Source organism: Patagioenas fasciata, chromosome 5, assembly GCF_037038585.1.
Source record: "Patagioenas fasciata isolate bPatFas1 chromosome 5, bPatFas1.hap1, whole genome shotgun sequence".
In the NCBI taxonomy this organism is placed as follows: Eukaryota; Metazoa; Chordata; class Aves; order Columbiformes; family Columbidae; genus Patagioenas; species Patagioenas fasciata.
Genome location: NC_092524.1, coordinates 40946697 through 40959395, shown reverse-complemented (window position 1 = coordinate 40959395; position 12699 = coordinate 40946697).

The following is a 12699-nucleotide window of genomic DNA, read 5'->3' as shown; positions in this document are numbered from 1 at the left end:
ATTATAGATCTTTTCTTAAATGTTCGTAACAGAAAGCCCTGAAATGAAAGAGAAATAATATTGTGAGAAACAGTCTGAAAATTGAAATATTTTAGTTCTGCAGTAACTGTAGGAACATACTACGAAGTTAGGCAGCAATCATATACATAATTAAAGAAGTGATTATATGTATATTTATACCATCAATGCATAATCCTCAATTTGTTTAACATAAAACAGAACATCAAGGAAACGACAACTTAAATTCCACTTGTTTAATATGGAACATTAAGTACACAAAAAATTGTTTGTAATTTTAAAGCATTTAACTTGAACAAAATTTCAAGGTGGAAAATATTTGGGACACGGTAATGAGTGAAAAGAAAAGGAAAATATTAATATTATGCCTAATGAACAGAAACTGCATTTGTAACATTTAAGAAGTGGCATGCTCCCATTTCAAATAGTTAAAACCAAAGTAATGTCAATTAACAAGATATCTCTTCATTTTATACAAGCAAGATAGAAGTAAGTGTTCTTAAGTATTCACACAGAATTTTTGTCTGGCTCCAGCGCATCAGGAAACATGCACAAGCATCTTACATCATAAACGCCTCTAATAGCAATCATCTCAGAAATGTTTGCTTATACTCAGAATAACAGTAGGATGTGTTCTGTGTTTGTGATGAGAAATTGGGGACTTTTGTAGTACACAATCAAACAGATTAGTACATTGAATGTGATTAAGAAGTTTTCACCTCCTTTGTGTCCTCCAACCCCAAACAGAGAAGTCTGGGAAAACGCTGGACCAGCCGCAGCAAGGAATGAAAACACTGTCTATTTGCAGAGAGGGCTCTCCGTGAGATGCTGCTGAGGAGCAGCCAGACATTTTTCACAGACCGAAGGAGCCATGGTCAAAGCTCTGTAATTCTGAGGAAAGGTAATCTCTGCTTCCTGATAAGTACTACATTTCCTGGACCCAAACACAGTGACACCAAGTCATTCTTCCTCCAAGCTCAGCCAAGAACTGTGGCAAAGATTATTCCTTCATATTTTTTTTCTCTCAGAGTGTAGAGCATACTCATCTATTTTGATAACAGTATTTACAGTGTTTTCTTTTAGCCTCTTTAGAAATGGTACCCAGCTGTCTTGAAGGCAGCCTTTTTTATATTTGATTGACAGCACTCTCAAGACCAAATATTGAGCTGTTCTAAGAAGGACTTAAAGAGCTATCATTGTAAATATAATGTTCTGTCTTACCAAGAGTTCCGTGGTTCATTGGATACCGGAAATAGATATTAGCCCATATTGTCAGTGTTGTATGGACTTGATAGGATAAGGAGTCATCTGTCATCAAAATTAAAGGTATTATAGAACTTTCTGCACCCTTAATTCTACTGCTCAAGGGATTCCAGCTTTCCACTGACCCTTCAGCAATCCTTCTGTGTACAGATACCTACTATAAGCATTTAGCACTCATCTGTTCCTGAGCAGAGATAAAATAATGTTGGGTATAAAATATGTGTACTTGCTGGGGAAGGAAAAAAAGACTATACTAAATATTTAGCTTTTCATTTCCTTATTTTTCAGAGCTTGTGCTAAAAAAAATGACGTATATAAAGTTGTAATACATAAGGGATTGTGATGAGTATAAAATTTGGAGTTATGCAGTATGTATTAATGTTAGAAAGTACTGCAATTTAACATTTAACATTACATGTATATCCAATATTATCACATGAATTATTTTACTATGTTAATGTAACCATTACTTTTTGTGCCACAACTGCAGAAAAACACATTTAAAAGTACTTGTTAAAACTATCTAAATATCGTAACATTTCTTATTTATACATGTTGAGGAGTTTTAGAACAGCTAATACTATATTATTTCTTTGTATTATAGGAAAATAGTATCTCTGCTAATTGCTTACTTAGCCTGGTATGTTTCATCTGATTCAAAAGTGTTATTCGAATTAGTCCCTCTGGTTATCATCAGAACTGTGAGAGCCTGAAAAAACAAAGATGTAGTGCAAGTCAGTGTCAGTGACAGCTGCAAAAACCAGTAAGTCAATAGAATTAATAGAAGTATTTTTGTGCAAAGAAATGTTATTTTTATGTAAACATGTAAGCAACATTAACCAAGTTTTTAAGTAGAAAAATAGGAAATGCCATTTTGTGATAGGATTTATAATGTCAATCAATCATTACAAAAAAAAAATAAAAAAGTTAAAAGTGTTTGTCCTACTTGTAAAATATTAAGTGCTTTAAATATTTTTTAAAATGTATAAATAGTGAAATAACTGACACTTTGTTTATGCATTACACGTTAAAAATATTTTCAATGAGCTAACATGGAAATGTTGTCAGTGCCTTGTTATGACATTCATTTACTAAATTGTATTATTAATGCACTCAATTCCCTGTGTGGTGTTGTGTATATAAGATCATTATGGTTTATCCATAAGGCACACGCAACTCCTAGGTATTTCAAAGTGCACTGTAATAGTATGGACAGAGAAGATGGTGAGACTTAACCTTCAGACTGTACATCCCATCTCTTTTGAAGGGGGTGCTCACTGCATCCTTTTGCTCCTGACATTTCCATTTTGTTACTGTTGCCTGCAAAAATCTATACATCCTCAGTTAAATATTGTTGTAGCTGTTGTGATACAATCCACTTCTCAAATTTACAATCATTCAGCTATCCGTCCTTAGAAATCATTTATAATAATTAAGCATTGCATGATGTGATCTCGCCTAGCAAAAATGTATGGGATTGTAAAACCCATCTTCACAAAGAAAATGCCTGAGACAATCTTAGGAACAGAGAACACTATGGCATGAAATGTTACTAACCTATATGTATTTCTAATCAAATAGGGTGTTACTAGTTGTGATAACTCCTGCAGTGAATATACTGTTCTATTTCAGTCCCAAGGTCTTACACAGAATTTAAATATTCTGCCTGTCTTCTGCTGGTCCATTATTTTTGGCTGTTTTTATTTTGAGGAGAAAATTTACAAATCTTACAAATTAATAAGCAAATAAATAATGATAATGCATTTTAAAATGTCATTTCATTTTTGTGAGTAGCTATAGTTTAATAGCCTGAATTACACTTTTAGAATATTGATTTTTATAGTAGCTGTCCTTGTGGTTTATATTTTAAGGAAAGGAAATCTGAGTAAAAAAAAACCTCTTTGCTAGTGTCTTCTATTAAGCCTTTACTAAGAATTTATATGTACCAATTATGGAGTGCTCAGATTAGCAAAGCATGAATTACCAATGATTTTACAGTAGTTGTTGAATATAAGTTTGAAGTTGGAAAAAAAAAAAAAAGGATTAAGGATTATATAAAATACTTAAATATATACTAGGAGAAAAGAAAAACAAGTTCTTTTAAGTGCTACAATAGTCTTCTTGAAAAATGAATATGAACCAGCCTGCCCTTTTAATCATACCTAATTTAGAAATACCATTTTGGAAAGTCTCAGAATTGACAACTGGGTAAGACTTAGAAGACAATTGATATTCTCAGATTTGATTTATGTTAAATGACAGAATTCTCAAAATAATTTGGAAGGGATAAAATGTGTTCAAACTATTGTAAGGTAAAGAAGCAATATTAATTGACATATATTGCAACACTCAATGGAATATAGTGTGAAGAGTTACACGAAGTTTGTGTGAATTTGTTCATCAGTCCTGTCATTTCAGTTTCAAGATGTGTTATCTGGAATGATTTACAGGTACAAGGGACTGAAAAAGAAGACATCACCATTTCACACCAAAGAATGTTCCAATTATACTCTTACCTGTATTAGCAATTTATAATTGTAACTATGTGAAGTATGAGCCAAAGTTCTGTGTTGCTAATTGATACAAAAACGAATATAGCAATATACTTTGCAATTTTTTAGTATACTGAAAGTGATAGGACATCAATATTTAGCGACTGCATATCTGACTATTAACTTGAAGTATGTAAGTTGGAAATGGCTGCTCTGAGCACACACAGTATTTTTATTTATAGATTCTATACCGTAAAAGTTTTTAAGCGAAATGGTTATATACATCAAACTGGAAGTTTAAAACATTACAAAATGTCTAGGTGAATTAGTAGGAGCTGTACTTTCTTGAATATTCCATGACACCTAGGTTATATATAGCCATAATTTTTCTTTTTCCTATGTAGGTTTAATTCAGTTTTTCTTTTGATTGCACATATAATTTAAATTCTATAGTAAAATTCAGATCAATGCTTCTTATTTGAGGAAGTAGTAAAATATTAAACATATATTCCCCAAAGTATCGAAAGTCATTAATGAAAATATTTCCTATACCGAAGGAAGATGTCACTTCAGTGCTTTCTACATTGAACAATGTATGAGCCCTTCAATAAACTGGTACTTTTGAATCACCGAGGCACAGTGCTGGGAACCATTGACACACCAACTTCTGCCTAAAAGTCTTGTGTGATCTTACAGGAAGTGTAACACTCAAGCATGAGGTTCTGGCAGAGATCTACTGCTGGACTTACAGGATGTATTGATTTTGTGAATGTCTTATACACACATGATCACACATTCAAACTATATGAAGTCATATGCTCTGTAAATTGCTCCATGAAACGTTTCCTCAAAAAAAATCTACCATCAGTCTTCTACAGTTACTGTGCTTCCATATTACAGTAGCTGTGTGGATAGAAACGAGACTGTAGAATACATGTAGACTTTCTTATCTCTTCCCACTGTGATTACAAGAAGGAATGATTCCTTTAGCAAAGTTCATGCTAGCAAACACAAGGTGCTAAGGAGTCCACATCTTGAACTCACAGTCCAGGTCAGAAGATGGTTCCAAACAGAATAGCTCGGTCTAGGAAAATTAAGGCCTAATGTGTTCACGTTAGATCATTCCTGAGGCACTTTATCTCAGGCTAAACTCACTCCCATTAAAGCATTGTACAAACCTAGTAAAGAATGTGGTTTTAGGGAAGATAATACTGATCACTGAATTGATATTTACACTGATAATTTGCCAACTTTTACTAATTATCTTGTGTCAAGTTAAAGAACACAGTATCATGTATGTAGCACAGGTAAACTTCAATCATTCACCTGTAAAAGTGAATCTGTAAGATCTGTAAAGATCTGTTTGGAGGACTGGACCTCTCCTTGATATGGACACCTGTAGAATGGCATTCTGCTCATCTTAATCAGCTAAAGAAAAGTATACAGCATAAGGAAAATATTTTCCATTTATGAATAAGGAAAAAAAATCTATTTGAAAAATATGGAATGACACAGAGTTTTTTTGAGTTTTGTAAGCCTGTGTTGTAATAACTTTTGCTGAAACAAAAAAAAGAAATATAAATCAAATTAGGAAAGAGCATGCCAATAGAACAAATACAAGGAACTTAGTATGCATACCTTAAATGTCTCCTCCCTTTTCTAAGGAGCCAAATGTAGTAAAATATGTATTGTAAACCATTTTCTTTTGTCAAGAAAATATTTGTTCTCTTTATAAATTATATGTAAGGCGAAAATGGTCTTCTAACTGCCACCAAAGAACTACCACTCTTTTATTGTGCAGATCAAATAGAATTTGTAAGAACCAAACTCTTTTCAGGCTCCTCCTTAGCTTATTGATATCACAGGAATTTTAGCACCTGAACATTTTGTGGGACTGATGTACACGGAGCCTTAATTTCACTCACTTCCGTGTGGTCTCCCAGCATGTTTCCTACTTGTTGCCCATTACACTATGGGGCTTTTCATTACCTTCCTTAATTCATTATTTGAGGTACATACTGTGATATTTAAGTCTAGTAATGTACTTTTCAGGCAGCATACTGTGCATGACAGCATTCCATTTATTTTTATCTGCTCATTTGGTCACTATGTTCAAAGCTACCTTCCTACCTCTTTGCCAACAGGAAAACTATGAAAATACATACTGGCTTCATCCTGCAAACAGAGGGAACATTGCTATGAAGTTACAGAACTGCTCTATGAAGCAGTTTCTAAATGAACATCCATTTATTTCTGTGCTGATAACATGTTCTGAGAAGAATAGAGAGGGTTTAGCTGTTGAATTCAGAAGACTTTCAGAAATCGGCACTTGCAACCCAACTTAGCTTTCCAGTTATTTTATTCATACAGCCTTTCTTTAACATCATAAAGCGATGGAAAAACAGTTCTCAAATGTATAGTGGAAATGACAGATGAGTTAATGAATCTGGAAGCTATATCAGTTATCCAAAGTTTCTTTTCTCACCTCAAGTAAACTTTTGTGAAGATCTATGCCTTGTTTCTGAAAGTTTCCTGTCTTAGTTTCACATGAAACACTGTTTAATTGAACTAATTCATGCCACTTAATTACTAAATTAACAAAAATTCAGGTTAAGACTGGAATGTGACTTCATTAGGGAAAAAGTTGAATATAGAGTGTAAAAATTTACAAATGTCTTTTACTTTCAGAATAGTAGACATTCTATAGAGTGGACATTAGTGAACCTTTTGGAGTAACTGCCCAAAATTTATGTTTCTTGTGGCCCAGTACAAACCGTATTGTCAGGTTTGTGACTAAGGATATCTGAATATGTGAGATTATTTCAGAGTATTTACTTCATTGATGACTGTTCATCCAAAAACCACAGAGTGTGAACCACCACTCTACAGAGTTTAATTTATATAAATGTAATTTCTATTCAGTGCAGACTGACCTGCCTACATTCTTGATAATAAAGAGAACCTGAACTTGCCTTTTAGGATCTGTGAGCTTGTGTGTACATCTGTTCTAGAGGATACCCTAAGCTGCTTTTTATGGTGGCAGCTGCAGTAACAGTCTGGGTAATGGAAGAGCAAACTGTTCTAAGACCTACTATCACATATTTCTGGGAATGAAACAATGGATATTGTTAAGGACAGGAGACACAAATTCACAAAAACAAAACTACCAGAATACAGCTAGGATAAATGCCCAGATAAAGAGAACAAAACAGAGTAAGAAGTGAGCCACAAAGGAAAACAAGACAGATCCTGTAGGTAAAATTTCACAGCCTAGGTAGCACCTTTACAGCTTATTGGTGTTTCTCCTCAAGTGTCTGTAGACACAAAAGCAAGATAATAAGCTTGAAATAATGTGTGATTTTGTATTGGATGTCTACATTTTGCAGACTTATCTCAAGGAAACTGCTTGTTTGGGAAAAAGTCCTAAGAAGATAGTGCTCTGCTTTACGTTCTGGTCAGATGAATGAAAAGCCTTAAACTCCGTTGACTGCCCAGCCCTACAAGTTGTCAAAGTCCATTTCAGACAAGCTGTGGTGTATGAGGCATGTTGCAACTGCTTCCTGTCATGCTGTTTCCCAGTCAGTTTTAGAAGGCAGCCAATATGGTGTGCTATCTGAAACGCTATAGTAATTATGTGTTATTTACAGTAACCAGAATTGGCACATGCATGTCTGAAAGTGCTGGCTAATAACCAGATTTCTTCAGTGTGCATTGTAGGTTGCTTCTAAACACTCAAGAGAGTACAGATAGAAAATGTTAACAAGGAACTGAGAAGCCTATTTTGCATTCTTCTAGATGTGACTTTCTATAGACATCTCAATATTATCTGCCGACAAATGTGAAAATCTGCTAGGTCACCTGAGATACTTTTGGAAGCCTATAAATTCAACAGGACATAAAATTGCCAGTTACATGCTGTCTGAAAAAGCAGAGGTTGAATATGACCACTGAGAGAGTCAGCTGATAAGCACCAATATATAGAGAGCACAACCCAAGTGTGGTCCTTGATTAAGAATTGATCATGAAAGAATTTGAGAGAACACACACACAGAGAAAGTTGCTCATGAAGCCATAGCTCCAGGAAAGACCAATTAATCTTAAGGTTAATTTGTTCAACGAATGTCAGGAATCTTGTATAATTCAAGGTAAACATTAAAAAGGAGTTCAAGAGACAATAGTGGAAGAAGCAGTTGCACAATAGCACCAAGTACCATGTTTTTTACAGGTTGATATACCAGTGAAAAAATCTTTTTAGATGGGGGAGTTAGCAGTGAGCAGTGGTAACAGAGTTTGCTGTCTGAAATCAGTTCCAGGTCAAATATTATGGCTTCCAATTGTTTTCTTCTTTTCTTTGTGAGCTTTATGTCACCACAACTGTCCTATCTGGAATGTACTCAATACAAATAACATAACCAATAATAAATAAAGACAGTTTTTGTTGTGTTTAGGTAGAATATCAGATTATTTCTTTCTTTGACAAAGAAACTCCATTTATTCTTTCTGATGCAATCTATGTTCTGGAACATATGTGTTGCTGTTGCAAGCATGACACCATTTTGGTTGTACTTCAGAGGTGTTCACTTTGCCAGCTCTAAAGCAGTTTTTAACAGCTTGTCTTTTTGTGACATATTGCAATTATGCCAAACTATGTAATCAGTTATTTCGCATTGAAGTTTCAAGTTTTCGTATGATACACAGCCTTGAAACTTAAAATTCCACTACTCAGTAAAGCAATTAACTGCCTTCTGGAGGTGAATTTCACAAAAAAAAAAAAAAATTCTTGAAAAAAAATAATCTGATGAACACCACTCCAGAGATGTTATCTCCATTTCATTGAAGTAGGTGGGAGTTTTGTTACTAACTTCAACTGAGTCAGTCTTTTGCCTCAGGACAAGATGCTTCTCTAATGAATAATAATGAATGACTAAGAAAGACTAAGCTGTGGACTGTCATGCTAAAAGAGTCTGCTTAAAAAATTATTATATACCTTTTCTCTACAGACTCTCATGCTAGCAGAGCCGTAAGTTGCTCCCATGGTTTTGGATGTGGCACTATGGCCTGTTAAACAGTCAGAGTCCATCCTTGTGTTTGGTGAAAGTGGCATGTGAGAGTCATAGATATGAATTTTGTTTAGCCTAAGAAGCAAAAGTTTTACAAAATAAAAATAAAGAAACATAAATGACTGTTTCAAACTCCTACTCAAAGATATCCAATTATGAACTAGTTTGCTGCATTTTCCCAGCACTGAAGTCAAATCCCTTGAGAATTTTTTTATAAATCAAAAATATCTATGAAACTTCTAATGTTAACAGAATAAAAATGTTTTCCCCTTAGATGTGAAAGGAATTTAAAACACGAAAGGTTAACAAAAATTAGAGAAGTGATTGTATTTCTTGGTAGAATAGTCCAATACAGGTAGAATGTCTTAATTACCTACCATTCCTTATGAATTTTTTTTTAAGGATATGAAAGAGCTTTTGAAGAGGTACAAAAATTTGACCCACATCCAGCACAGGACTGGAATAACAGTAAGCAGATTAAGGCACTTGCATCATATCAAAAGAAGCTTCTAATGATCAGGGACCTAGTTGCCTCATTACATACTTCATTTTCACTTTTATTTTTTCAGGATACTTGGAGACAAATTTTAGCAGCCTGAAAATTGAAATTACGTAGATTCTTTGTTTTGTATGTGTGGCTTGAAGTATTATCTTGCCTCAGAATCTTTCCATTGTAATAAAAGTGGTTATCCTGCCTAACCTTTGCATTTATTCTCAAGGTAGAATTCAGATATAGCCTGCTATACCCTGTTTCAAAGAGCTGTTGGGATAATTAAAATAAAACTGAGGAAAGTAATTATTTTTAACATAGCACGAACTAAGGCATCAAACTGTTAAAAATATTGTTTGAGACACACAAGGACTACATTTTGCAAAAAAATATGGACACTGCAGGATTCAATGTGTACATCTAATCTCTAAATTCTGACTACAAAATAAGATGTTTCAGAAGAGTGAGTCCAAAATCTCCACATTTCATAGAGAATTCTAAAGAAGTAGCAAATATGAAATTTACAGCATGAGGCTGTCTTTGAACTTCTGATCCTCTCCAAGGCTTAGTTACCTAATTCAATACATCAGGAGGATGCTATTTACTCATATGCATATAATCTTGAGCCACTGATAGGACTTGGACAGAGGAGTGCAGTGCAACTCTTTGCCATGTAAAAGAGGCCAGATAAAATGGTGATCCCAACCTCTACTTATGTAAACGTCTAATGATTAAACCAGTATGCATGTAAAACATAGGAGACTTGGCTCAATTGCCCTTTTTTCTAGTGTGAGCCAAACTCTCAGCATCAGATGTGCACCTGTATATAAAGGAATGAAGCCATAACGAACACAGTTTTGTAACCCAGTCAGTAGGTATTTTCCTAGAAAGTGAAGTCTTAAGGACTAGTAACCATTACCTACCTTCTGCATTTTAGTTACATAATTCATTAAAAAAAAAGAAACCTGGATTCAGGAATCAAAATGCAGTATGCCCATTCAGAAACTATGCAACCACATTCTTTACTCCTTCCTTGTCTTTTCTAGCATCATGAATATTCCATTTTCTTATAGTGGCACAGCTCATCTCTACCCAGTGCCCTAGGTTCATCAAGAAAGGTTTAAGATAGGATGCCTAAACCCCTATCTTTTAATATGGGATGAGTCCAGAGCATGCCTATTACGTGTGGCAGTTGTGCACTAGTCTGTATTGTACCTATCATGAGAGGCTTTTGCATCTCACTCTTCTAAGAATAGCAACATACACATGGAAAATGCAGGTAAAGGTGCTTCCACTAGTAGAAGTCCTACAGCTATGTTAGACAAATGCAGCAAGGAAGAGTTTGAGGATTTGTGGTAACTGAAAGCAGCAAATGATTTCTTGGCTACACAGGTAAATCAACTCCCAGCAGAATCTTCTAAGGGTCAGTGGACCATGAGAATGGATTATATCCCTGACAAACAGGCATTACCTACCTAATAAGGAACCAAGTAATGACTAGACCGTTATATCCAATAATATGTATATATGCAACACACAGTGTGCTAAATCTGTAATTGGTGGATTTCAAGAGAAAGAAGATGAATTTTTTAAACTAAAATAGATTCTTTAAGGCATGGGATTGCCATGTCATACACTCAACAGCTTCTTATAAATTTTGGGTTTATCACAAGTCCTAGGAATGTTTGAAGCTTACTGCATAGCTCTTTAGGAGGCAGAAAGCAAATGGGTAACAAGTACTTCCAATTAAAAAAAAAAAAAAAAAGTTTAAGTTTCATGGGTTCACAAATCCATACTAATTTTTTTCTCAGAATCACTGCTGAAGTCTTGCCTTAAATCCCAGGCAGTTCAGATTCCCAGCTCCCAGTCTCATTCAAGACACTGATTCAAAAGGTTACTCATGTAATTGCCCTAAGGACAAATGTACAGGCACATGCCTCAGGCTTATATAATTTTACGTTTATGAAATGTTGACTTTATCTGTGTGAAAATGATACCTTTAATGATGGAACAACATAAATTACAATAAAACTATTCCAGTTTACTCACCCTGTGGTAGCCACCAGACTGTTCCTCCTCTTTCCCTTCATTACCAATACAGTTTAGAACCAGATAAAATAGTCTTTGTCTCTGTTGTTGTTTGTGTCAGCATGCTGTAATTTGGTAAAGCACATGCTTTCTGATAAATTCTATTCTTTTCTCAGAATCCTGAACTTAAATTTTCCATTTCTTTTCCCTTTCAGAGACACCAGGAACCTATATTTGGAGCTCAAATATTGTCTTTGGTTACTTGATTATTTTCTTTAGTGTCACTAGTAACAATCTAGTCTATATTACTGTACTTGTACTGATTGTTAAAACATCTCTGTTGGCTTATCCTTGGGGATGTCTTTTTCTTGTCAGTGTGGGACCTTTATGCTCTTGCTCAGCTGACTTCATTATCAGGTTCATTGCACCTGAAAACACAATAACATACAATATAGAACCTGTTCTAATGCTCCTTTCTATCTTTCACTCATTTTTTAGTTTAGAGGTTCACAATAAATATCATGAAAATTGCTTTATAAGAGTCTGTCACCTGCTGTTGCACTATGTCAGGTACTTTATTCCTTCTTGGGATTCTTATATCAACTTAGGTGGCCTGGTTTGGCCTCTATTGTGATAGCAGAACACTATCTCTATTAAAGGTAATGTTGAGAACTTAGTTCTTTTTACAAGGTTGACTTTTTAACTGTTCTAAAATTCACATGCTACACTGGATTGCCTTACAGCTTGGTATCCTCGTGTGATTTCCTATTCAAAATTTGAGAACACATGAATAAAGCAATGTCCTCCCAGCTGCCTCTCCCTCACTGCAACTTTTCACAAGATCAACATATTATATCAATGTTTTTCTTCACGAAACAGAGGTCCAGCTATGGCTCTGATCACACCCAAACCCTTTTAGCTAGATATTTGTTATTCCAATGAGTGGATCTTGCTCGTTGTGCCTTTGTGGAGGCAAAATCAAAACTTATATTCAAAAAGATAGTTTTATCCTCACAACAAACATGAACTTAACACATGTCCAAAAGACATTGTTCACCATGGTTTGAATAGTTGAAAATCTATCTAGCTTTAAAATGTTGCACGAACTGGGCAGTTCTGAAGGATATGTTATTGTCCATGATTCTGAACTAGCCAGTATGATTTTAGCTTAGCTTCTCTGTACGCTTGAGAAACCTAAGCTCCACTCTGAAGGAACCACAAAGGATTTAAGTTTCTCATCTTTTAAGTGAGTTTAAAAACATTACATATATATGTGTATGATATATTTTATCCTACAAAAAAATACATATCTATTTTATATAAATACTGTGTGATATATTATATATAA